The 26611-nt window shown below is 43.4% G+C and overlaps 2 pseudogenes; one reads left to right on the top strand and one right to left on the bottom strand.

The window, feature by feature from the left end:
* Nucleotides 1–24780: 24780 nt before the first annotated feature.
* LOC134946070 (5S ribosomal RNA) lies at nucleotides 24781–24899 on the bottom strand (annotated as a pseudogene).
* Nucleotides 24900–26187: 1288 nt separating this feature from the next.
* On the top strand, nucleotides 26188–26306 carry LOC134946082 (5S ribosomal RNA; annotated as a pseudogene).
* Nucleotides 26307–26611: the final 305 nt, after the last annotated feature.

The raw sequence follows: 26611 nt of genomic DNA on the forward strand, positions 1-26611 counted from the left end.
AACGTTGACCAGTCAAACTGTGGATTATGTAGCTGGAGCCAGGGCATGCCCAAGACAATCTCCTGGGTGGCTTGAGGGATGACCAGGAACTTGATCAGTTCAGAATGGAGAAATCCAACTCCCAGAACCACTGGAACAGTTTGATGAGAAATGTTCCCCTTGGAGATTCGACTACCATCCACAGCAGTAATGTAAACTGGACAAGAAAGTTCACAGGTAGATAGGCAAAATTTATTTACCGCAGCTTGGGTGATAAAGTTTCCTGCAGCACCGCAGTCCACTAATGCTGACGCAGACTGGAGCCCAACTGGAGTCTCTAGCATCACTGGAAGGATGAGGTCTTGTTGAGAAGGAGCTTGACTGAAAGATCCTAACTTGACTCCTCCCTTACAAGTCAGGATCTGGCGTTTCCCGAACGCACCGTGCAGGAGTTAATCTGATGGCCCGCAGCAGCACAGTATAGGCAGAGTCTCTCACGTATTCTTCTTGCCCGCTCTTCAGGAGTTAGGCGGGACCTATTTATCTGCATAGGCTCGTCAGAAGAGGGAGACTGGAACTGTACAGAAGGTATGAACCTTGATCTGCGTGGCTCACTCCGAGCGCGTTCATTATTGCGTTCGCGGATGCGAGAGTCCAACTTAATACACAGGGAGATCAAATCAGACAGTTGAACAGGAATGTCACGGGTCGCCAGTTCATCCTTGATCCGATCCGAGAGTCCGTGCCAGAAAGCTGCTACCAGAGCTTGGTTGTTCCACTGAACCTCTGCAGCCAACGTCTGGAACTGGATGACATATTGTCCCATGCTTCGGGTACCTTGACGAAGTTGGATCAGGTCTGCCGAAGCTGATGTCGCACGACCAGGCTCGTCAAAGATCCGTCTGAAGGTTGACACGAAGTCTGTGTAGTTGTTAATCAGAGGGTCAGCACGTTCCCACAGAGGAGACACCCAACTCAGAGCAGATCCAGAGAGTAAGGAGATGATGTAGGCAACCTTGGATCTTGGCGTGGGGAAATTATGTGGCAATAACTCAAACTGTATTTCACATTGATTGAGAAACCCGCGACATAATTTAGGACTGCCATCATACTTGCTCGGCACGGGCAGATGCAGACGTGACACTGGAGCTGATGCAGCCGGCATAGAAGAACTCACAGCACTGGCAGGTGCTGGAGTAACAGGAACAGTAGGAGAGAGTACACTAGGCAGGGATTGCTGTAGTGTATCTAATCGGGAGGACATCCCTTGCAGGAATTGAAGCATCTGCTGCTGCGCAACCTCTTGACCATCCAGACGAGAGACCAGATTTTGCAAGGCCTCTGACCCCACACTCCGTCCACCATCCGAGTCCAGGGATCCTGGACTTACTGTCAGATTGTGTTTGGGCTGTGTCCCCGGAGGGGGCGCTAGTGGGTCAGTGGAGGTAGATGGGAGAAAACGAGGAGGCTGGATAACGTTCCTGCGCATGAGCGCAATGGTATTTTATTTGGCAGATGATATAACACAGAATGGTAGCAGAAACAATAATAACAGATGAATAAAGTCAATCACTCAGTATGATAACTGAAAGTCTATGGCAATGGATGACAGATGACTTGAGAAAATAATATCCGGTAATATATAAACAGAAGAACAAGTGTTTGTGAAATGGTTCTGGTTTGGAAACCAGTGCAGGTTTTAAAACAGGAAACTTAGGCAGCAAGGTGTAGAATGGCAAACCTGAGCAGAGGCAGGAGTCTGACTTCACAGTGCAGGTGATGAGGCACTGGCAGCAGCAAGCTGTATCACAGGTGGAGGAATGAAACACACCTGGAGTCAGTCTTCAACTGCAGGCTGAAGCACACAAGGTGGTGATGAGTGTGAAGCCTTATTTGCAGGTTGCAGGTATTGCTGGGCCTTGAAGTTCCACGGAGCTGTGCAGAGTAACCAGGAGTACAAGTTCTTAAGCAGAGAACCAGGAACACAGGAGGAACAGGAACAGATCCTTTCACATGGGTCGCTGGAGAGACACAAAGTCCAGGATGCCTGCAGACTGATCCTGCAGTCTCTTATGTACCCCATGGTGCACAGGGATTGGGTGAGTGAAGGAAGGTGGGTGCGGCCAAGCACCGGATTGGCCGCAGTATACTGGCTGTTTGCAGACTGTCATGGCGGCGCCCACGCCGCGGCCTAGCGGGGACGCGGCGCGCTACACGCCCGCTGTCTCAGGAGTGTTCCCAGGCCCTTGATGATGTCCCATGGCAGGGGCATAGGTGACAGGTGACCGCAGGGAGCCAGGACGGAGTCCGCAACGGCGGACGGATGTCAGCCTGGTAAGTCGATTCCTGACACACGGTCTCTCAATCTGTCTATCAAGCTATCAATTTGGGATTCTGCAATTACCGGGATGCTATTTATCCGCCATATTCTAATCCTCTGTGAATATGGGAGACTTCTAATCATAGACCTAGGATGACAACTATTTCGCTGAAGAAGATTATTCCTGTCAGTTGGTTTTGAGTAAACCGTCGTAATCAGCTGATTATTGTGGATGCGAACTTTAACATCTAGGAAATTCATTTAATTAGGATCAATGACATATGTAAATTTAATGGGACCCTCTTGTTGGTTGTATTTATCAATGGTCTCCTCCAAAAACGATTGAGGACCCCTCCAGATTACAAACAGGTCATCAATAAAACGAGTGTATAATACAATATTCCTACTCACTTCTTCATTAGAAAAAAACATTTCATGTTCAATAAAAAATGTAACGATATTTGCATACGAGGGGGCGGTGCTACTGCCCATAGCACACTCCCACGTCTGCAAGTAAAATTGGCCATCAAATTTTGTTTTAAAATAAGCTCTAGAAGATAGATAATACTGGTGCGGTAAATTTATCGCTTTGTGTCAGAAATCTCTTGACCGCCATCAAACCTAAGTCATGCGGAATTGACGTATATAGACTAATAACATCTATACATGCTAGGCAACAACCAGGGGGCAACTTGCCCACAGCTCTTAATTTCAAAAGAAAAGATGTTGCGTCTGAAAAAAAATTGGACTCTTTCTGAATTAGTGGCTGGAATAATGTGTCTAGAAAGACCGCTGTCGGTTGAAGGAGAGATCCCCGTGCCGACACTATAGGACGTCCAGGAGGACATTTTTCGTCCTTGTGTATTTTCGGCAAGGTGTACAAAAGAGGGACCAATGGAAATTCCGTTATAAGAACTCCCATAGTCTCTTCAGAAATAAAGTTAATATCCACTGCTCTCTGTAGAATATTTTTCAATTCTCTTCTGCAAGTAGATGTGGGATCCTGCTGGAGGATTTTATACACTCCTGGCTCTGATAGTTGTCGGTATATCTCCTGCTTATAGTCACATAGATCTTGTAGAACTATTGTGCCCCCTTTGTCCACAGGGCGGATTACCAATTGGTCATTAGATGCTAGCTGAGTTAATGCTTGCCTTTCCAATGGCGTCAAATTTAGATGATGGACCTTCTGGGAATTGGCTGCATCCTGTACTTCTGTGTCCAACATACGAATGAAAGTTTTCAAACTTGAATTGTTGGTAAGGGGATCAAAGGTAGAACGTGCTGCAAATTGTTTAAGTTGTGGTGGTATTTTTTCCATTTCCTCCTTATTACGTGGTCTATCCTTGAAGTATTCACTTAACTTTAATTTGCGCTGTAACGAGTATTTCTCGATGTTCCATTGGAAATCATCGAACTTAGCCGATGGGACGTATGACAACCCCTTATTCAACAGGCTAATTTCACTCTTAGAATGTTCATATGAAGAGAGGTTGCAAATAATTTGCGACCGGTCCAAGGAGGTCTGCCCACTCTTCCTCTTCCTCTCGTTTTGCCCGGTGCGCCGCGTGTATTTTCTCTTTGTCCAGGTTCTGTTGCTCTTGTGGCTACACCTAAAGGGTCACTCATGGCTGCGGATTGTTCTATCTCTGGATTGGAGTTGCCAGTGTCGGTTGAAGAGTCAGTGTCAAATCTCGAATAGGGTTTTCTAATCCATCTGAAAAAAGGACGTTTGAGTCTTGTTGTAAATTTCATAGTCAAGCTCTACTTTTAACCTTTTTTCTTTTTTGAAACAGATCAGATCTCTTTTATACGAATTAATTTGTGTGGTTAATTTATCTAGCTATTCTGTGTCCTTGTCGTTAGTCAGAGTAGGCATATGGATTTTTTCTAACTCCGCGATTTTACTTTGAGTTTTTTCCATTTCTTTTGTTGATTGTTCTATACTAGTAGGATCAGATCTAAAGAACATTTGTTCATTATTGCGATCCACCACTTGCAAAACAGCGGATCGTGCCTGCCGATTGTCAGGCAGTTCCGAATGCGAAAGCCCCTCGGGATCTTTTTATCATTATTATAATCACTGAGTGTCAGGCCATGTAGATGATAAAAAATCTACCTCCTTCTTTTACTAGAATAAAAGATTTTTATAAACAGTTTCTGGTGCAGCTGCCTCTGCCTCATCGTTTAGCCTTTTTCATACAGAATTGCTTCTGCCTCTGATTCAGAGAAGGACAAAATATCCCCAATAGAGAATTTTAAATGGCTCAGTTCATCTTGCAATTCAGCCATAGTATTGTAACAAGATATTCACTGATAACAATACAATGCACGTATTTGATATAAATAATATGATCGTTCCTTATCATCTGTTGCAGTGCTGTTACCAATCAGACTTTCATTCATTATGCATTTCCAAAAAGTGATTGAAACACACCAAAAGACACACTAGTTAAAACCAATTCCTCGTATCCGACTCCTTATACAAGCAAGTATACACTGAAGTAGTTCCAATATTAATGAAAGCGGTGCCCTGCCAGAATAAACAAATACATGGATAGACCACGTAAAAAGGAGGAAACAGAAAAAATACCACCACAACTTAAACAATTTGCAGCACGTTCTACCTTTGATGATCCCCTTACCAACAATTCAAGTTTGAAAACTTTAATTCGTATGTTGGACACTGAAGTACAGGATGCAGCCAATTCCCAGAAGGTCCATCATCTAAATTTGACGCCATTGGAAAGGCAAGCATTAACTCAGCTAGCATCTAATGACCAATTGGTAATCCGCCCTGCGGACAAAGGGGGCACAATAGTTCTACAAGATCTATGTGACTATAAGCAGGAGATATACCGACAACTATCAGAGCCAGGAGTGTATAAAATCCTCCAGCAGGATCCCACATCTACTTGCAGGAGAGAATTGAAAAATATTCTACAGAGAGCAGTGGATATTAACTTTATTTCTGAAGAGACTATGGGAGTTCTTATAACGGAATTTCCATAGGTCCCTCTTTTGTACACCTTTGCCGAAAATACACAAGGACGAAAAACGTCCTCCTGGACGTCCTATAGTGTCGGCACGGGGATCTCTCCTTCAACTGACAGCAGTCTTTCTAGACTCATTATTCCAGCCACTAATTCAGAAAGAGTCCAATTTTTTCTTAGACACAACATCTTTTCTTTTGAAATTAAGAGCTGTGGGCAAGTTGCCCCCTGGTTGTTGCCTAGCATGTATAGATGTTATTAGTCTATATACGTCAATTCCGCATGACTTAGGTTTGATGGCGGTCAAGAGATTTCTGACACAAAGTGATAAATTAACCGCACCAGTTGTTGAGGTTATTATCTCTCTTCTAGAGCTTATATTTACACAATATTTCTTCCTGTATGATGGCCAATTTTACTTGCAGACGAGGGGGTGTGCTATGGGCAGTAGCACCGCCCCCTCGTATGCAAATATCGTTATGTTTTTTTTTAACATGAAATTTTTTTTCTAATGAAGAAGTGAGTAGGAATATTGTATTATTCACTTGTTTTATTGATGACCTGTTTGTAATCTGGAGGGGTCCCCAATCGTTTTTGTAGGAGACCATTGATAAATACAACCAACAAGAGGGTCCCATTAAATTTACATATGTCATTGATCCTAATGAAATGAATTTCCTAGATGTTAAAGTTCGCATCCACAATAATCAGCTGATTACGACGGTTTACTCAAAACCAACTGACAGGAATAATATTCTTCAGCAAAATAGTTGTCATCCTAGGTCTATGATTAGAAGTCTCCCATATTCACAGAGGATTAGAATATGGCGGATAAATAGCATCCCGGTAATTGCAGAATCCCAAATTGATAGCTGAACAGGTGGGCACTAAGAAGAGAATGCCATGGGTTAACAAATACAATCATCTATCACCATCCATTAATACTATAGCCAAAACACATTGGCCTCTGGTAAAATCAGACAATGGTCTGGGCTTATCAGATACATAACTGATGCCGTGTTACTCACGTAACCGTAATCTAAGGGATTACTTAGCGAAAGCGGACATTTCAAAGAAAGGTAACTCCCAGCGTACATTATTTTCCCAGAGTAGAAGGATGGGATGCATACGATGCACATGTGTCACGTGCCAATTCCTCATTCCAGGAGACACATTTTTACATCCCCAGACAGGAAGAAAAATCTCCATTAAACATCTGTTGGACTGCAACACTACATTAGTAGTGTATCAGAGTATATGTCCGTGTGGACTTTCTTACGTCGGTAAGACGGAAAGAAAGTTCAAAGAAAGGATGGCAGCCCACCGCTCTTCAATCCGCAATGCTCTGGCTAGTGGGCTTAGTGACCAACCAGTCGCAAAACATTTTGTGACACAGAAGCACCCACTTTCCTCTCTTAGATATAGGATGATTGATCATATTCCCCCCTCGCTTAGAGGGGACAATAGATCTCTTAAATTAATTCAATGTGAGACTCTGTGGATTGCAAGGCTGGGGGTGTTGCATCCAAAGGGATTGAATGAGAATTTTAATTTTGGTAGCTTTTTGTAAGAATTTAGCAATAGAAGCCCCGGTATTCATGACGTGATTTGTTCCCTTACTGCCTTGGGTAATAATGTTGCTATGTATGCCAGCATTATGAAAACATTGTAACTAATATATTATTGCAATGTTTATAACAGTGTTGTAACATGTGTATCAGTTTCAGATGTTATTTCTGTGCATTGGTGATGGGTGTTTATGATCACAGACACACTGGAGCTTCGGCCACGGAATGACGTCACCGGCAAGCCTGTTTGCACGAGGAGGAGTTCTATAAAAGTATGTGTTGTACTATTGCTGTGTTAATCTGAAGACAGTTTAATACTGAAATGTTATTGAACCCACTGCTGAGTCGTGTATTTTGTGAAGCCAGGAGTGCCGCACCAAGGAGGAAGGTATTATGTTATATAGTGAGAGCACCGGCTGCGGATAATTTGGATAAAGTGAGTGCCAGCCCCAGAGCCAGATATAGATATATATATATATATATATATATATATATATATAGTGGTATCCGGTCAGTTTATCTACCAACACTAGATCGACAATCCAAAGGTCGACACCACTTAATCGAACAACGAATGATCGACAACTACACATGATCGACAATCAAATGATCGACTGAATACCAAGATCGACATCGCACTCATCGACAGCATCACCACATCGTCAAATCCGAAAAAAGAAAAACAATAGTGCGACAAACATATGATCGACATAATTAAACATCTACGTGGCACATAATCTACAATACAAACATCGACTGACTATAAGTAGATAATATGTTAGATCGACACAAACATGATCGACAAAAACTACCATCGACAGGACAAATAATCGAAAAATAAATCATCGACACATTACCCGACAGACTACACATTAGATCAATCAATGCATATGATCGACATTAATTTTTATCGACCAAACATATGTCAGACAGTCGTGACACAGACATACATAAGATAGACAAAAATATACATAGACAAATTACCTGATCGACAAACGTAACAATCGACTGAATAAATGATCTACAACTGTAACAGCGGAATACATTAGATCGAACCACAATACATCGACACCAACATTTGTTAGATTATACGCCGCTTCGATAGTACAAATGATCGACATTCGACTACAGCTGCCACTACCGTCCAGCTAGCCAACCGCGCCCCTATATTCAGTTCATCACCCCTCCCTCCATCGCTCCACCGCGACCCCGCTATCCACAGCCGTCTACTACCCCTAGATGCTGCCGCCCACACCAGTCATTCACCCGCTAATCTAGCGGAGGCGACCAGCATCCTTGCCCGTGGCACTACAGGTGCCAAAATGCCCGCCACACCTTCACCAACACTACAGTTGACTCTACCGTCCACCTAGCCAACCGCGCCCCTATATTCAGTTCATCACCCCTCCCTCCATCGCTCCACCGCGACCCCGCTATCCACAGCCGTCTACTAGACGCTGCCGCCCACACCAGTCCGTCACCCGCTAATCTAGCGGAGGTGACCAGCATCCTTTCCCGTGGCACTACAGGTGCCAAAATGCCCGCCACACCTTCAACAACACTACAGTTGACTCTACTGTCCACCTAGCCAACCGCGCCCCTATATTCAGTTCATCACCCTTCCCTCCATCGCTCCACCGCGACCCCGCTATCCACAGCCGTCTACTACCCCAACTGGCGAATGCTATGTATTAAACGAGTACCGTTTTAGGCGGCAGCGTCTAGGGGTAGTAGACGGCTGTGGATAGCGGGGTCGCGGTGGATCGATGGAGGGAGGGGTGATGAACTGAATATAGGGGCGCGGTTGGCTAGGTGGACGGTAGAGTCAACTGTAGTGTTGGTGAAGGTGTGGGGGGCATTTTGGCACCTGTAGTGCCACGGGCAAGGATGCTGGTCGCCTCCGCTAGATTAGCGGGTGACAGACTGGTGTGGGCGGCAGCGTCTAGGGGAAGTAGACGGCTGTGGATAGCGGGGTCGCGGTGGAGCGATGGAGGGAGGGGTGATGACCTGAATATAGGGGCGCGGTTGGCTAGGTGGACGGTAGTGTCAACTGTAGTGTTGGTGAAGGTGTGGCGGGCATTTTGGCACCTGTAGTGCCACGGGCAAGGATGCTGGTCGCCTCCGCTAGATTAGCGGGTGACTGACTGGTGTGGGCGGCAGCGTCTAGTAGACGGCTGTGGATAGCGGGGTCGCGGTGGACCGTTGGAGGGAGGGTTGATGAACTGAATATAGGGGCGCGGTTGGCTAGGTGGACGGTAGTGTCAACTGTAGTGTTGGTGAAGGTGTGGCGGGCATTTTGGCACCTGTAGTGCCACGGGCAAGGATGCTGGTCGCCTCCGCTAGATTAGCGGGTGACGGACTGGTGTGGGCGGCAGCGTCTAGGGGTAGTAGACGGCTGTGGATAGCGGGGTCGCGGTGGAGCGATGGAGGGAGGGGTGATGAACTGAATATAGGGGCGCGGTTGGCTAGGTGGACGGTAGAGTCAACTGTAGTGTTGGTGAAGGTGTGGGGGGCATTTTGGCACCTGTAGTGCCACGGGCAAGGATGCTGGTCGCCTCCGCTAGATTAGCGGGTGACGGACTGGTGTGGGCGGCAGCGTCTAGGGGTAGTAGACGGCTGTGGATAGCGGGGTCGCGGTGGAGCGATGGAGGGAGGGGTGATGAACTGAATATAGGGGCGCGGTTGGCTAGGTGGACGGTAGTGTCAACTGTAGTGTTGGTGAAGGTGTGGCGGGCATTTTGGCACCTGTAGTGCCACGGGCAAGGATGCTGGTCGCCTCCGCTAGATTAGCGGGTGACTGACTGGTGTGGGCGGCAGCGTCTAGTAGACGGCTGTGGATAGCGGGGTCGCGGTGGACCGTTGGAGGGAGGGTTGATGAACTGAATATAGGGGCGCGGTTGGCTAGGTGGACGGTAGTGTCAACTGTAGTGTTGGTGAAGGTGTGGCGGGCATTTTGGCACCTGTAGTGCCACGGGCAAGGATGCTGGTCGCCTCCGCTAGATTAGCGGGTGACGGACTGGTGTGGGCGGCAGCGTCTAGGGGTAGTAGACGGCTGTGGATAGCGGGGTCGCGGTGGAGCGATGGAGGGAGGGGTGATGAACTGAATATAGGGGCGCGGTTGGCTAGGTGGACGGTAGAGTCAACTGTAGTGTTGGTGAAGGTGTGGGGGGCATTTTGGCACCTGTAGTGCCACGGGCAAGGATGCTGGTCGCCTCCGCTAGATTAGCGGGTGACGGACTGGTGTGGGCGGCAGCGTCTAGGGGTAGTAGACGGCTGTGGATAGCGGGTTCGCGGTGGAGCGATGGAGGGAGGGGTGATGAACTGAATATAGGGGCGCGGTTGGCTAGGTGGACGGTAGAGTCAACTGTAGTGTTGGTGAAAGTGTGGGGGGCATTTTGGCACCTGTAGTGCGACGGGCAAGGATGCTGGTTGCCTCCGCTAGATTAGCGGGTGACGGACTGGTGTGGGCGGCAGCGTCTAGGGGTAGTAGATGGCTGTGGATAGCGGGGTCGCAGTGGAGCGATGGAGGGAGGGGTGATGAACTGAATATAGGGGCGCGGTTGGCTAGGTGGACGGTAGTGTCAACTGTAGTGTTGGTGAAGGTGTGGCGGGCATTTTGGCACCTGTAGTGCCACGGGCAAGGATGCTGGTCGCCTCCGCTAGATTAGCGGGTGACTGACTGGTGTGGGCGGCAGCGTCTAGTAGACGGCTGTGGATAGCGGGGTCGCGGTGGACCGTTGGAGGGAGGGTTGATGAACTGAATATAGGGGCGCGGTTGGCTAGGTGGACGGTAGTGTCAACTGTAGTGTTGGTGAAGGTGTGGCGGGCATTTTGGCACCTGTAGTGCCACGGGCAAGGATGCTGGTCGCCTCCGCTAGATTAGCGGGTGACGGACTGGTGTGGGCGGCAGCATCTAGGGGTAGTAGACGGCTGTGGATAGCGGGTTCGCGGTGGAGCGATGGAGGGAGGGGTGATGAACTGAATATAGGGGCGCGGTTGGCTAGGTGGACGGTAGAGTCAACTGTAGTGTTGGTGAAAGTGTGGGGGGCATTTTGGCACCTGTAGTGCGACGGGCAAGGATGCTGGTTGCCTCCGCTAGATTAGCGGGTGACGGACTGGTGTGGGCGGCAGCGTCTAGGGGTAGTAGACGGCTGTGGATAGCGGGGTCGCAGTGGAGCGATGGAGGGAGGGGTGATGAACTGAATATAGGGGCGCGGTTGGCTAGGTGGACGGTAGTGTCAACTGTAGTGTTGGTGAAGGTGTGGCGGGCATTTTGGCACCTGTAGTGCCACGGGCAAGGATGCTGGTCGCCTCCGCTAGATTAGCGGGTGACTGACTGGTGTGGGCGGCAGCGTCTAGTAGACGGCTGTGGATAGCGGGGTCGCGGTGGACCGTTGGAGGGAGGGTTGATGAACTGAATATAGGGGCGCGGTTGGCTAGGTGGACGGTAGTGTCAACTGTAGTGTTGGTGAAGGTGTGGCGGGCATTTTGGCACCTGTAGTGCCACGGGCAAGGATGCTGGTCGCCTCCGCTAGATTAGCGGGTGACGGACTGGTGTGGGCGGCAGCATCTAGGGGTAGTAGACGGCTGTGGATAGCGGGGTCACGGTGGAGCGATGGAGGGAGGGGTGATGAACTGAATATAGGGGCACGGTTGGCTAGGTGGACGGTAGAGTCAACTGTAGTGTTGGTGAAGGTGTGGCGGGCATTTTGGCACCTGTAGTGCCACGGGCAAGGATGCTGGTCGTCTCAGCTAGATTTGCGGGTGACGGACTGGTGTGGGCGGCAGCGTCTAGTAGACGGCTGTGGATAGCGGGGTCGCGGTGGACCGTTGGAGGGAGGGTTGATGAACTGAATATAGGGGCGCGGTTGGCTAGGTGGACGGTAGTGTCAACTGTAGTGTTGGTGAAGGTGTGGGGGGCATTTTGGCACCTGTAGTGCCACAGGCAAGGATGCTGGTCGCCTCCACTAGATTAGCTGGTGACGGACTGGTGTGGGCGGCAGCGTCTAGTAGACGATTGTGGATAGCGTGGTCGCGGACCGGTGATCATTTGTCGATAATAAAATGGTCGACCAATTGTTACTGTCTAATTCTGATCTGTCGATCCCATTCATAATCGATCATGAACACAGTCGTGGGTTAGAATTTCGATCATTTAGTTTGTCGATCATAAATACGTCGATCCGTATACAAGGTCGAACTAAATAATTCGATCACTATGCGGTCGATTATTTGTCATTGTCGTTATATATCAAGGTCGATCTTCTGAAGGATCTAATTATACATTATCGACCGCATTTAAATTCGATCTGCTGAAGATCGGATATTCGATTGTCGACCATTGCACCTGTCTACTATCTTACTTTAGATCATTTAATTGTCGATTACATAGTCTGCCGATTATATCAAATGTCTATTGTTTAATACTGTCTATGTAATTATGATCGATCTCCTGTAGTCGATGTGAATGAAGTCGATGATTGGTACATGTCGATACCTTTATTGTCTAATTACAGTCACAATCTATTTAAATAGTGTCGATCATGACACCAAGTCGGACAAGTGGCGTCGATCATAGCATTGTCGATCAATATACTATCGATTGGTCATACCGGAACCATATATAGTATATACACACAGATAGAGAGATAGATAGATAAATAATAAACAGACACATAGATAGATAGATAGATAGATAGATAGATAGATAGATAGATAGATAGATAGATAGATAATAGACAGAAACACAGACAGACACATAGATAGATGATAGGCAGATAGATAAATAAATTGATAGATAGATAATAGACAGAAAGACAGACACATAGATAGACGATATACAGATAAACATATAGATAATCACACATATAAAATACTCACTTAGTTCCTCTGTACTGGTTAGTGTCTCTATTGTTCCTCAGTCCTGGTAGATGATGAGATGACTTCATGGATATGGGGGCATCTAGTGGATCCTGGCCGTACTGCAGTCAGCAGTGACTGACGCTCTCTGCTCCCACAGCCGTCCTTTGCTGGTCAGTCCCGCCCCCCACACCTCCCACTGCTAGCGCCACTGCGCTGGCACAGGACAGGAGGAGATTACATCAGTGGCGTGGCTGGAGTGGGGACTTGAAGAGCTGTGATCCAGGCGGCTGCTGCTGCTGCATTTACGGTGATAGGCGCAGCCAGCAGCAACAGCGCACAGCAAAGGGATACAGAGCAGTGAGAGCGCCTCTCCAGATATGCGCCTCCCTCCACTACATCCCTTTGCTGAGCGGGTTCCGCTGGCTCTGTATGGCGCCACAAGGGTTCTACTGGTATTTATTAGCTATGCCGTTTTCCATACCTTTATAGTATCCTCCAAATCAAAAAGCACACCAGATACTTTAATTAAGCATGTGTTTAACTAAAGATTCTTACACTTAGTCACATCACACTAGCAATAGCTGAAGACCCTATGGCCACTGCACAGCAGAGATAAGAAGACACTTTGTGATCATGTGACCCCATGCTCTGCTGCTATCTTTCCTGTTAGGGGACCAACAAGGGTTAATAAGAGTCATCAGCAGGGACTCCTGAGCAACTACTGTCCTTGCTCAGAAACTCCTTGATGCCTCAAGCAGGCTGAGTTAAGCTGTAATGAAAAATACAGGACTATTGGTTTACAATTCTGGGCAGCAGAAGATTACACACTGAAACGGGAGTCTCCCTCACGATGCACGAAGGTAGGCAACTAAACAATATTTTAAAAGGCAAACCAGGCCTCCAGGAAAAGCAGGGATTTGCTGCTAATGTGGTTAGTTCTGTTGCTTTTGTTAATGACAATGTACTGTACATGCAAAATGTAACACACTGTCACACATACACCAAAATGTAGAATTCGGGCATGTTCCATTGTGTATCTATAGCAGAGAAACAGGCATAGTTGTTTTAGGTTCCTAATATTCCCCTGTATGTAGTTTTGCCATAACTATTTGTTGTTCTCTTATGGTGCTCTGCTGGGTTCTTGTTCTGAATATTCCACCAACCTACAGTAGCGCACAAGATATCTGACTGAGACAAATCTCTAAGTAATGCAAGCTACTATTACAGAAGGGTGGGTAGAGAAGGTGAGAAGGTCAGGGTAATTGGACTGAATAGCGAACGGATTACAATTACTAATTCAGGTGTACTGTAATTAACATTCTAAAATGCATACAAACGACTCATGTAATAGGATTTAGAAATGTAACACAGTTACAATGTACTCATCACTCTGATGATGATAATGATTATTATTATTATTATTATTATTACTTACAGGTTTTTTTAGCAACATTTAATCAATGATCTGTATAATTTGTTTGTATAGTCCCTAATTTTTGGATCATTAAAGTCTTGTGAGTGTTGTACCAATTTCACAACCCTGTTTTGACCCGGATTATTGCTGAGTTAACCCAGGTTGCTGTTTAGTTCATATGTTTGTAAATCCAGTCATAAGAACACAGAGGCATTTGAGTTCACTGCTGTGCTGCTTTATTCCATCACCAACTCCAGGCACACTGCACACTGGACCACCCACTTCCCAGCATCCCCCTGGTCCCAGGGACCATCACTGAAGATTCAGGCTTACACATATTAGTAAGGGAGTGTCTACAAATATTAAGCATTCTAATACACTAACATCACATCCTCTTTTCTTTAAAGATAAGCCCTATAAGCTTCAATGCAAAAATTAACAACGTCATATTAAAAACATCATCTAACACGTTTCAATGAGTCTCTCAGGTCTGCGTATTTCCCTTTTCGGTCTTTCATACACAGTCTGTGGTTCATCGACCATGTTGGACCTTTCTAGAATCGTGATTGGTTCACAATTATCAGGATCATCATACATGTCAGATGAAGGGTATTCTTCAGTCATGTTGTCTTCATTATGGTTAGGTTGAGAGCTTAAATCCACCCGATTTCTTCTTACTTCCATTCCACGCTCTGTACGTATAGTATAAGATCTTGGTGTTACTTGTGCTTGCACAATACCTTTCTGCACCCAAATACCTTTCTCGTGATCTCTGAGACGGACTTGGTCACCCGATTTTAGATCAGATAAGCTTTTTGTTCGTCTGTCATGGAACAGTTTCTGTTTCGCCTGTTGACGTTCCTTACTCAGTCTGACCAACGCTGAGTTATGTGTATTAAGCAGTTCATCATGTATCGGGAGATTTGCTCTAATCCTCCTTCCCATCAGCATTTGTGCAGGAGAAAGTCCATTCTGTAAAGGTGTACTGCGGTAGATTAAAAGACTTTTGTAGAAATCTTCTTTACCTTCTTGAGCTTTTTTAATGAGACTCTACAGTTTTTACTGAACTTTCCACCAACCCATTTGAGCGTGGATAGTGGGGACTTGACGTAGTATGGACAAATTCCCACTCATCAGCAAATTGTCTTAATTCAGCACTGGAATACTGAGGACCATTGTCAGTGAACATTTCCATAGAAACTAAAAACAGCATTTTCCCCACAAAGTGGAGAGGGTAGAGGCGCTGATATTGGAATAAAAGCAATAATTGAAATACACCATATATCAATATTAAAATACACCGTATATCTATATAAATAATTTATATTTATTAGCTCAATATATAATAAATTACCGGCCGGTAAAGAGTAAAATATACCCACTATTCAAACAAACATATTAAATACATTTTAAAAGATCTGCAATATAGGTGTCCTTTATAGGGGTTTTATTTAGTGTCCAAATGCTGATAAATTGTTTATTCCACCTGAAGAAGGAAGCCCGATCATGATTTTATATACAGTCCTCCCAGCCGCTGATAGCTATTCCTTTATATGCGGACATATCTCGAGGTACAGTAAAAGTCTTTTGCTTATTTATAGCTGATGAGAGATGGTAAGAAATAATGATAACTCACCAATCACGTGAATTTACACTCTGCTGTTTGCCAGATATAACTCAATCGGCATATCACGTAGGAGCCTGTAGTTTCCTCTCCCTGATCACGGGCTAGTGATTAGCAAAATAGACGCTTTTTCAGCAACAATGTCCCAGGTAGAACACAATATAGCGGTGAGTATTCAGCCGCTCTCCGTGTCGGAGTGCACGCCGCACACGGACCACACAGCAGGCACTTTCCCTTCCTCGGACACCACGTTTATTTGCAGGGTGGTTATGGAAAGTTCCCCTCCTCAGTGTAGGAGAATGAATGGAAGCCGGCCAGTAGTATACAAATGCTGGTTTACGCGTTTCCCCGCCTTAGGGTCCCATCGGCGGCTTCATCAGAACATAGTAAGGCAGTCTGTGTAGGGGTGTGTTTTTTAAAACGGTTGTGCATCCATGCACACATGTATGTAATTAGTATTAAGACTCCCTAATCCAACTGACACAGTGTTTTTCTTAAAGCAGCAGTCTCCTCAATAGGTTATCATCCTTATACAACTCCTGCCACTTCATAAAAATAAATATTCCAAAGGAAACTTTCAGACTTATTAGATCTGGGTTTGGAGAACAGTGTAATAACCAAGGAAATGTATAAATTTTTATTTAATGCACACCCTATTATTCCCACCTTTTATTATTTACCAAAAATACACAAATCCCTCATAGCACCTCCTGGTCGCCCTATAATTTCTGGTGTTGGGTCCCTTGCTAGTAATTTATCACTTTTTGTTGATCACTATTTACAAGATCACGTGAAAAGATTGCGATCTCATATCAAGGATACAACCTACTTTTTAAATTTGATAAAAAATATACCATGGAAACAAAACTATTTGTTAATGACATGTGACGTGGAAGCACTGTATTCAAACATTTCACATACATTAGGAATAAAGGCAGTGGAACAGTATCTTCTACAAGACCCACATATGTCAGTATCACTACAAAATTTTATTTTACAATCTATTTTGAGTCACAATTGTTTCACATTTAATTCACAATTTTATTTACAGACACGGGGTGCTATGATGGGGGCGGGGTTCGCTCCGAGCCTAGCAAATTTGTTTATGGGGAAATTTGAGGAACAGCATATATGGGGTGACCAACACGAAGCGACCCTCGCCTTCTACAGCAGATTTATAGATGATTTGTTTTTTATTTGGGAAGGGGATTTATTATCAGCACAAAACTTTGTAGCGAGTTTAAATAATAATGAGTTTGGCTTGTATTTCACGGCTAATATTCATGACACATGTATAAATTTCCTGGATATTTCGTTGTGTGTTACACAAGGTGAGCTAACTAAACAAACGTATATTAAATCGGTTGATCAAAACCGTTATTTGAATTTTGCCAGTTCACACAAAAGGTCGTGGAAAACTAACATTCCGAAGGGGCAATTTACAAGAATTAAAAAAATTGTGGTACGGATAATAGCTATAAGAAACAGGTGGGAAAACTTTATCAATCATTCTTAGAACAGGGATACCCGGAGAATGTATTGCAAAAAGCCTTGACAGAGGTAAACCAACTAGATCGAGAGAAGTTATTACAGGCCCATAAAAAAACTAGTAATAAGAGTAATACAGATAAATCTGCCTTATTTATTACACAATATAATAACTGTGTGTATAAAATTAGGTCTATTATTAAGAAAAATTCAGCTTTGCTTAAATTAGATGGTGCACTACGTGAAAATGTGGATTTGGAAGGTACGGTTATTTTTAGAAAATCCACCAATTTACAATCATTATTGGTTAAGAGCCATTACCAACAAACACAGGTTATAAATAGAACATGGATCCCAGAAAGACCAAAAGGTTTTCATTCATGTGGTAAATCTACATGTACCACATGTTTGCATACCTCAAGAAAAGTCATAAACTTCACCTCAAATACTAGTGGGAAAATATTCCAAATTAAAGACTTTATGAATTGTAGGTCCACATATATAATTTATGTAATTCAATGTGGTAATGGCAAACAGTACGTGGGGAGAACAACCCGCGCACTGCACACCAGATTTATGGAACATTGGCGAAATATAAACAAGGGAATTAAAACACACCCACTTTCGAGTCATATATCCCAATGTATGAAATCAGACACTCTCAATAAAGTAAATATAAGAGCAATAGAGTCTATTAAATCCACTAGGAGGGGTGGTGATAGATTCAATATGCTTTGCAGAAGGAAGGCATATTGGATCTATAGACTTGAATCATTGGTGCCCTATGGGCTCAATGATACAATAGAGTTAAATAACATCTAATATATTTCTGGGTTAATATACTTATTGTATAGTACTACCATTGTGTCTGATATATATGTAGACACAGAGGTACCGTATTTTTCGGACCATAAGACGCACTTTTTCTCCCCAAAATTGTGGGGGGAAAAGTATGTGCATCTTATGGAGCGAATAAGACGTGTTTGCAGGTAGCGCCGGTGGCCGGCGGGTAGCGGCGGGTCCCGGATGCTCCTGCTGCTGCGCCGTCATCAGCAGAGCACCCGCATCTCAGAGACCATCTCAGCAGCAGAACCGGCATCATGTGACTCCCCCGCTCCCCCCTACCTCCTCAGGAGTGCACCGCGGGCAGCGTTAGCTGAGAGCCTGGATGCGGGGAACCACTGGTACTGTCAGTGTGTGTGTGTGTGTGTGTGTGTGTGTGTGTGTGTGTGTATGTGTGTGTGTGTGTGTGTGTCTGTCTATGTGTATGCTGGCTCTGATGTGTGTGCGTCTCTGTATGCTGGCTCTGACAGAAGGCTGCACTGTACAGAGTCCTTGTAGGAGTCTGAGAAATCACACAGAAATATCTCTTAGAGGTTGGTGAAAACTAGGGAGGCAGCGCAAGGATGATGAAGCAGAAATGGTTCAGAATTTTTGTTTTCCAGTTTTCCTACTCTAAAAACTAGGTGCGTCTTATGGTCAGGTGCGCCTTATGGTCCGAAAAATACGGTATATGCTATCTCTCATTGTTTTGTTCTTTGTCTGTATTGTTCACTTTAATTATGTATGTTTCAAAGGAAAATATGTATATATGTATATCATATGGGCACACATGTCAACTGTGCATGTACATGGATATTAATAAGGATCTTCACTTACTCTATACCAATTTATGTATTGACTATGGGGTATATGCAATTCACGGCGAATCGTGGCAATTTTTCGCCGTTTTTTTTCCCGACTCAATTCGCCAGGTGAATTCTGGCAGGTGGCTGCCGGAATTCACCATATTCAATGAAAAACGGATTCGCCAGAACCGCGGGCGAAAATCGGCCGATTTGGCGGATTTTGCCGCGATTTTAAAAAACGTGAAAAAACTGGAAAAACCCGGAATAAAAATGGCGTGGGGTCCCCCCTCCAAAGCATAACCAGCCTCGGGCTCTTCGAGCTGGTCCTGGTTCTAAAAATGCAGGGAAAAATTGGGCATGGATCCCCCGTATTTTTAAAACCAGCACCGGGCTCTGCGCCTGGTGCTGGTGCCAAAAATACGGGGGACAAAAAGAGTAGGGGGTCCCCCGTATTTTTAACACCAGCATCGGGCTCCACTAGCTGGACAGATAATGCCACAGCCGGGGGTCACTTTTATGCCGTGCCCTGCGGCCGTGGCATTAAATATCCAACTAGTCACCCCTGGCCGGGGTACCCTGGGGGAGTGGGGACCCCTTCAATCAAGGGGTCCCCCCCCCCCAGCCACCCAAGGGCCAGGGGTGAAGCCCGAGGCTGTCCCCCCCCATCCAATGGGCTGCGGATGGGGGGGCTGATAGCCTTTTGTGATAATAAAAATATATTGTTTTTTACAGTAGTACTACAAGTCCCAGCAAGCCTCCCCCGCAAGCTGGTACTTGGAGAACCACAAGTACCAGCATGCGGGAGAAAAACGGGCCCGCTGGTACCTGTAGTACTACTGGAAAAAAAATACCCAAATAAAAACAGGACACAGACACCTTGATAGTAAAACTTTATTACACACTACCGACACACACATACGGGGGATCCCCTGTCAATTTTTTCCCCGCATTTTTAGAACCAGGACCAGCTCGAAGAGCCCGAGGCTGGTTATGCTTTGGAGGGGGGACCCCACGCCATTTTTTTTTAGGATTTTACCGTTCCAGCAATAAATAAAAAAATTTAAAAAAAAATATTTTAAAAAATATATAAATAATATTTGTGCCTCCAAAAAAAAAAAAAAAAGTACCTAATCCCTTCTAATAAATAGATCTGCTATTCCCAAAAAAAAAAACACAAAAAAAACATGTTTAAATTTTTTTTATTTGTTTTCACCCTCCAAAGTGTGGCGGATTGAAAATGACGAATTTGCTGTCTAAAAGCACTGCTGTCGAATTTCCAAACTTGAATTGAATATGCTTTGGTCGAATTGCAGCACTTATATCATTGCAGAAAAGTCGAATTTGCAAAAATTCGAATTTCAAAAAGTCGAATTTTGAAAGTCCGTTTTTTGGTCGGAAAGCACTGAATTGCATAGGCAAATTTTTTTTTGGTCGAAAATTACCCGAAATTCGACAATTTCGGGAATTCGACCGCAATTGCATATACCCCTATATCTCCTAAAAATAACAATGATAAAATAAAATGGGATGGTAAATTTTAAAACACACACAAGCGAGGTCATATATATGTATTGTTTATTGTTTGTTTATTTATTTATTTATTTTTATGAAGTGGCAGGAGTTGTATAAGGATGATAACCTATTGAGGAGACTGCTGCTTTAAGAAAAACACCGTGTCAGTTGGATTAGGGAGTCTTAATACTAATTACATACATGTGTGCATGGATGCACAAACGTTTTAAAAAACACACCCCTACACAGACTGCCTTACTACGTTCTGATGAAACCGCCAATGGGACCCTGAGGCGGGGAAACGCGGAAACCAGCATTTGTATACTACTGGCCAGCTTCCATTCATTCTCCTACACTGAGGAGGGGAACTTTCCATAACCACCCTGCAAATAAACGTGGTGTCCGAGGAAGGGAAAGTGCCTGCTGTGTGGTCCGTGTGCGGCGTGCACTCCGACACGGAGAGCGGCTGAATACTCACCGCTATATTGTGTTCTACCTGGGACATTGTTGCTGAAAAAGCGTCTATATTGGTAATCACTAGCCCGTGGTCAGAGAGAGGAAACTACAGGCTCCTACGTGATATGCCGATTGAGTTATATCTGGCAAACAGCAGAGTGTAAATTCACGTGATTGGTGAGTTATCATTATTTCTTACCATCTCTCATCAGCTATAAATAAGCAAAAGACTTTTACTGTACCTCGAGATATGTCCGCATATAAAGGAATAGCTATCAGCGGCCGGGAGGACTGTATATAAAATCACGATCGGGCTTCCTTCTTCAGGTGGAATAAACAATTTATCAGCATTTGGACACTAAATAAAACCCCTATAAAGGACACCTATATTGCAGATATTTTAAAATGTATTTAATATGTTTGTTTGAATAGTGGGTATATTTTACTCTTTACCGGCCGGTAATTTATTATATATTGAGCTAATAAATATAAATTATTTATATAGATATACGGTGTATTTTAATATTGATATATGGTGTATTTCAATTATTATTTTTATTCCAATATCAGCGCCTCTACCCTCTCCACTTTGTGGGGAAAACGCTGTTTTTAGTTCCAATATCTGTGGGAAGAGCTTACCCACTTAAGAGGTGGCAGTTATTTGAATATTATTGGCTTGCGCTGGGCAATTTCTACATATTGTTTATTTCCATAGGAACACCATGCCTTGCAAAGATTGACTTCATGCAATTGATTACGGCTATACTAGTAGTTGTATGTAGTGTCTTCACCTCAGGGTAGTTAGAGTAATAATCAGTCATGACAATGTACGTTTTTCCATTACAATCAAACAAATCTGCGGCAACTTTCTGGTACGGTCTCTCTGGCACTGCGTGAGGACTCAGTTGCTCGACTTGTTGTTTTGGTCTATACGTAAGACATAATTCACACGTAGCTGTAGTCTGTTCTATGTCTTGGCTCATTCTTGGCCAATACATAACTTCATGCGCTCTCCGCTTACATTTTTCTTCTCCTAAGTGGCCTTCATGTATCTTGCACAACATAGTCTTTCTTAGTCGTGCAGGTATTACAAACCTATTGCCTTTGTAAATAATACCATCGACAACTGTAAGGTCACTGCGGTATATCCAATAATCATGGATAGACAGCGGGCACGCATGTTTTTCTGCTGGCCAACCTTTCAGAATGATATCTTTCAACACTTTCATTGTGTCATCTGTCTCAGTTTCTTTCTTAATCTGTTCTTGTCTTGCAAGAGACACTGGTAGAGAAGCTACGATCAAATTAACATAGGCTTCTATCTCTTCATCCATCAGACTTTTGGAACCTTCACTTTTTTCCACAGCACGAGAAAGTGTATCAGCAATGTACATGTATTTGCCGGCACAGTATAGCAAGTGTACATCAGATTTCTGTAGTCTGATAAGCATTCGTTGAATTCTCCTGGGACAGTCATGTAATGATTTAGTCATGATAGCTACCAATGGCTTGTGGTCAGTTTCCACTGTAAATGTTTGAACATACACAAACTGATGAAATCGCTCACATGCATATGTGATCGCTAGAAGTTCTTTTTCTATCTGAGCATTCCTTGTTTCAGCACTTGTCAGTACTCTTGATGCATAGATTACTGGTTACCATGTTTCCTCATGTTCTTGTAACAGCACTGAGCCTAGACCAAATTGCGAAGCATCTGCTGAAATTCTTATTCTTTTCGCAGGATCAAAGAATTTTAGCACTGGTTGCTCTGTAATGATCTGTTTCAAGTTTTGCCAACTTTCTTCTTGTTCATGTGACCACATCCACTCGTTATCTTTGTCCAACAACCATCTAAGAGAGACTGTTCGTTCAGAGAGTTGAGAAATAAACTTTCCTAAGTAAGTAATCATTCCTAAGAATCTTCTGATGTCGTATTTGTTGTTAGGACGTTCCATGTTCACTATGGCTGATATTTTCCTTGGGTCTGGTTAAAACCAGACCCAAGGAAAATATCAGCCATAGTGAACATGGAACGTTGATCCGAGACCACGTCGCCCATAAAGGTAAGTGTATTCATGCCAAATTCACATTTGTCCTTGTTTAGCTTTAGATTCCCTTTCTTGACAAGATCCATTACTTGTCTCAATCTAGAATCATGTTCTTCCTTTGTAGATCCCCAGACAATAATGTCATCCATCATTGTTTCAACACCTGGAATATGTTCAAAAATCATGTGTATCTTTTTGTGATATACTTCTGGAGCAGACAATATTCCATATGGTAGTCGGAGAAATCTGTATCGACTTTCTGGTGTATTAAATGTACAAAGCTTTGAGCTGGCCCCATCTAGCTTCATTTGCCAGAATCCTGAAGATGCGTCCAATTTACTGAACCATTTTGCTCCCGCAAATTGCGACATGATTTCATCTCTGGTTGGTAGTTTGAAATGTTCTCGTTTAATAGCTTTGTTTAAATCTATGGGATCTAGACATATTCTGAGTTGTCCATTTTTCTTTTCAACAATTACTAAGGAGCTTACCCATTCAGTAGGCTCATCAACTTTCTGTATCACACCCAAGGCTTCCATGCGATTTAACTCTTGTTTCAGTTTTTCTCTCAGCGCAAACGGCACTTTTCTACAGGGGTGTATCACTGAAGAAACTTGCGTGTCTATATTTATTTTATGCTCTCCAAGCAAACAACCTAGACCTTCAAACAAGTCTCTGTATTCTGTAAACATCGATTTGCAGTCATCTTCTACTTGTGATGTCACCATAAAAACTTTCTTTAGCAAGCTTAGTTTCTCACAGGAACTTAATCCTAGAATCGGTTGCACATTTTTATCCACAATCAGTAGAGATGTTTTAACCTGTTGTCCCTTATATTTCAGTGTCACTAAGCATGTACCTTTCACAGGAATTTCCTCCCCAGTGTACCCTGTAACGTTCACTTTGGCTGGATGAATTTTAGGTTTTACTCTAAAAGTCTTATAGTCTTGAAACGATATTAAATTCACCTGCGCGCCAGTATCAAGCTTAAAGGGAATGACAATCTCATTCACAGTTAAAGGGACAATCCATTCTTTCTTATCTACACTGCAAAGTTCAATGCAATCCACAAAGAATTCCTCTGTTTGTTTAACAGCACGCACATTGGTTGTTTTCCTTTTTATTTTACCGCATTTGGCAAAGTGATTAAGTCTACCACATTTCATGAAGGTTTTACCATAAGCAGGGCACATTTTAGGATTGTGAGCATTTCCACATCTACTACACATTTCCTTATTAGACTGTGGCTAAGCAAAGAGAAGAAAAAAGAAAGACTCTGTGTTGGGGCATGCTTAGAAATTTGAAATAAGTTTATTAAAACTTAACATTTAATTAATAACGAATAAAAGTAATGAGGAGTTTGATACAAAAAAATTGTTCAAGAACACAAAGTAAACATATATATTGACAGAAATCAGGATAAGCCTGATACAAAATTATGGGCACCTGTGGTGAAAAATATACTGAAAAACATAAAAAATTACAAAAAATTAATATTATTAAGGTGCCTGAGTTAATCAAAATTCAAAATTGGAGTAGAGGTAAATGATATGTACATATAATCACCGCAGTGATAATTGTAGGTAAGCACCTAGTCTAAAACCTCATGAGAATAGATGAGAGGCACAAAGGTTCATAATTGAAATGTCAAATGACTGAGGGTAATCACCTGGTAGAGATTCTGTTTGCTAAAAGGCTAGATCCTTATAGATAACAAAGCATTTAAGATAAAAGTATGATTATTAAAGATACAAAAGAGCATTGATAAATAAGCCTAAAGGCAAAGCCAATTGTAGATAAATAGAAGGTTTGTGGGAAAGTTGGATAAGGAATAGGTAAGTTTCAGAAGTTGCTCTAACACTTCTGCTGTTTGTGATCAGAGGTCACAATCTTACTGCACCTGATATTCCCAAGGGGTCACCCTACTAGGTACTGATCAGGCTTATCAGCGCTTAGCTTCCAAGGTCGGATGAGATTGGGCGTTGCTGCTGAAATATGGCAGTAATAAACACTAGGACACAAATGAGAGAGTGTAATGAGTAGTGAGCAACAAGGTACTTCTGCTGTCCAGTTTCTAGCGCAGATTCTCTGTTGCTGTGAGCATTGCAGAGAGTGGTCTCGCATCTGGATGAGAGGGTACTAAAAATAGAAGTGAGATATGCTCAGAATAGGGAGGAAACCCTGCCTTCTGCTGTCCACTGTCTTATATAGATATATAGCGGACAGTGGATGAGAGAGGTGGGTTAGGCTTACCTATTGAAAAAAAGGGTGGTGGGAAAATTAGAAGAAGGAGAAGAAATGGTAATGTGGTGAGATCACAAATTAACCAAAAATTAAGTAAATTATGAAATAAAACAATCATGAAATCAACGATTAATTGGAAAAAGGAAAGTAAACACAGGCTGCATGGTAAAGGCTTACCAAAATGGGTATAAGACCCTGTTTATGCAGAAAGGATTCTGCAAAAAAGTATTACATTTAAAAGGAAATACCAGAAAATGGTTTAGAACAATAATTAAGGATCAAAAATAGCAAACATGGAAAAAAAAAACAATATTGATTATATATCAGTATCAGTTAAATAACTGGAGTCCAAATGTTCACAGTGAACAAGCCACCCTGGTGAAACGGTCCGTCTGTGCTCAGTGATGCTGAACTCTTTCTAGCTCAGATCACTTTTGGGACTCCCTGGTATTGTATGTGCCCATTTGGACTCCAGTTATTTAACTGATACTGATATATAATCAATATTGTTATTTTTCCATGTTTGCTATTTTTGATCCTTAATTATTGTTCTAAACCATTTTCTGGTATTTCCTTTTAAATGTAATACTTTTTTGCAGAATCCTTTCTGCATAAACAGGGTCTTATACCCATTTTGGTAAGCCTTTACCATGCAGCCTGTGTTTACTTTCCTTTTTCCAATTAATCGTTGATTTCATGATTGTTTTATTTCATAATTTACTTAATTTTTTGTTAATTTGTGATCTCACCACATTACCATTTCTTCTCCTTCTTCTAATTTTCCCACCACCCTTTTTTTCAATAGGTAAGCCTAACCCACCTCTCTCATCCACTGTCCGCTATATATCTATATAAGACAGTGGACAGCAGAAGGCAGGGTTTCCTCCCTATTCTGAGCATATCTCACTTCTATTTTTAGTACCCTCTCATCCAGATGCGAGACCACTCTCTGCAATGCTCACAGCAACAGAGAATCTGCGCTAGAAACTGGACAGCAGAAGTACCTTGTTGCTCACTACTCATTACACTCTCTCATTTGTGTCCTAGTGTTTATTACTGCCATATTTCAGCAGCAACGCCCAATCTCATCCGACCTTGGAAGCTAAGCGCTGATAAGCCTGATCAGTACCTAGTAGGGTGACCCCTTGGGAATATCAGGTGCAGTAAGATTGTGACCTCTGATCACAAACAGCAGAAGTGTTAGAGCAACTTCTGAAACTTACCTATTCCTTATCCAACTTTCCCACAAACCTTCTATTTATCTACAATTGGCTTTGCCTTTAGGCTTATTTATCAATGCTCTTTTGTATCTTTAATAATCATACTTTTATCTTAAATGCTTTGTTATCTATAAGGATCTAGCCTTTTAGCAAACAGAATCTCTACCAGGTGATTACCCTCAGTCATTTGACATTTCAATTATGAACCTTTGTGCCTCTCATCTATTCTCATGAGGTTTTAGACTAGGTGCTTAC

This window comes from Pseudophryne corroboree, chromosome 7 (assembly GCF_028390025.1).
Source record: "Pseudophryne corroboree isolate aPseCor3 chromosome 7, aPseCor3.hap2, whole genome shotgun sequence".
NCBI classification, from domain to species: Eukaryota; Metazoa; Chordata; class Amphibia; order Anura; family Myobatrachidae; genus Pseudophryne; species Pseudophryne corroboree.